This window comes from Chaetodon auriga, chromosome 13 (assembly GCF_051107435.1).
Source record: "Chaetodon auriga isolate fChaAug3 chromosome 13, fChaAug3.hap1, whole genome shotgun sequence".
NCBI lineage: Eukaryota > Metazoa > Chordata > Actinopteri > Chaetodontiformes > Chaetodontidae > Chaetodon > Chaetodon auriga.
Window position 1 is genome coordinate 622,664 of NC_135086.1, and position 805 is coordinate 623,468.

The following is an 805-nucleotide window of genomic DNA, read 5'->3' on the forward strand; positions in this document are numbered from 1 at the left end:
GTAATTGTCAGTGGGTGTAATCAAAACCAGCCAGCCCCAGCCAGTCACAACAGCGCAGCGAGAGCGGAAGTGAAGAGAGCGGCGAAAGGCCAACCAACAAATTTAAATTGTTGCCGGGTCAACAAGTAAAAGAAAGAAAGCCTGTGTCCAAAAGGAGGTATGCTTGTGTAACGTTGTAAACACTCAAATAACTTAATGGTTTTTGTTAGCTGTTGAACTGTTAGCTAACGTTAGCTGTTTGGTAGTTTGCTAGCATATGGCTAATATGAGATACATTAGTTAACAGGGGAGGACGGTTTGAATGGGTCAGGATTTAAGATTAAGACGTTAAATACGGTTTCATTGTGACAAACAGCAGAAGGCTGGACTTAAATTCAGTGACGGATAATGATGGAATCCAAAATGTCTGCATTAGAAATAGGTTGTTTAATCAAAGTTTTTGATTTTATGGTGTTTGGTCTTTCTGAAATGGGATGAAATCTCACCCCCTGCCATGTTTAACCAAAGTTACACCCTTGAATTTGGCACGTCTTGCGTGTTTTAAAACCTACAAATACTACTTCTACAGAGACGCAGTACCAAGGAATATCTGAAGTTCAAAGTACTATCTAAAGCATGTGTTCGTACTTTATTGCGTGTTTACATAAAACTGTTATTGTTGTCATTATAATACGATAATTTGCTGCTACAACCATGACAAAAAACTACTATGTCTACTTTCTAATTTACCATACATTACACAGTAAGCAGCACATTAGATGATTCAGCAGAAAACTTGAGTCATGTGTAAATAAAACACGTTGAA